The sequence below is a fragment of the Orycteropus afer genome, unplaced genomic scaffold (assembly GCF_000298275.1).
Source record: "Orycteropus afer afer isolate SDZICR_OR568_19922 unplaced genomic scaffold, OryAfe1.0 scaffold00666, whole genome shotgun sequence".
NCBI classification, from domain to species: domain Eukaryota; kingdom Metazoa; phylum Chordata; class Mammalia; order Tubulidentata; family Orycteropodidae; genus Orycteropus; species Orycteropus afer.
Genome location: NW_006922253.1, coordinates 454839 through 455829, shown reverse-complemented (window position 1 = coordinate 455829; position 991 = coordinate 454839).

Sequence of the window (991 nt, the reverse complement as noted above, 5' to 3'; positions counted from 1 at the left end):
TTTTTTTTTTTATTCAAAACTGGTGTTATTGTTTTTGTTATGTGCCGTCAAGTTGGACCTGACTCATAGCCACCCCTTCTTGTGTTTCCGAGGCAGTATCACTACGAAAGTATATTGCCTAACCTAAGGCCCACCAAATATATTTTTGCATATCATGCTCTTTAGGCTCAAACATATGGGTAGGTTAATAAATGAATGAATGAATGAATGAAGCAAAGAATTGGGTATATTTATGAGGAAGTTGCTTTGTGTATAGTCAGAGATATAATTGTGTTCAAAACTACTTTTAATAATGAAATGTTACCAAAAAAATTAATGATCAGAGTAAGATAACATACAGAGTCTACCTTCATAAGATAATAAAACCTAGGTGAGAGCAGGGAGAATATCAAGGTAAATTAATTGTTTGGACACTGAGAAGAACAGTTGCATTTCTTTCTCATATTTTAAACAGGAGTAAAAATAGATTCTGCACCCCCCCACACACACACACACACAAAGTCTAGTTAGAACTGTTCTTAGGGTCTGAATGAGATAAAGGTAAGAAAGAATTCCCTAGTGTCTAGTATTACTTTTTTCTATATATTTTTTTCAATTTGTTCCTCTCATTTTATAGTTTTAATTATTCAGCCAATATTTGTTAAACACTAGTTATTGCACTACTAGATAGAAACTATTACATTAAACAAAAAAGTTATTTATATGGTATGACTTTAGTAAGTAGCAGTCTCTCCCATGCATCCACATGTTCTTTTATTTGAGCCATTACTCTTTCTGGTAGGTTATCAACCTGCATTTTTTGAAATGAGCAATACAAAATGGTTCTGAAGCCCATAGGAAACTTGGGAGCATGCCCTAATCTTCATTATCTACCTCTCAGAGATTAAGTGGCCCAATTTATTTAAAGTCTTGAAGTAGTTAGAAACTATAATGTTGCTGGCAACAAATGATCAAAAATTGTAGGACATGAAAATTAGCAGAGAGTTTAGTA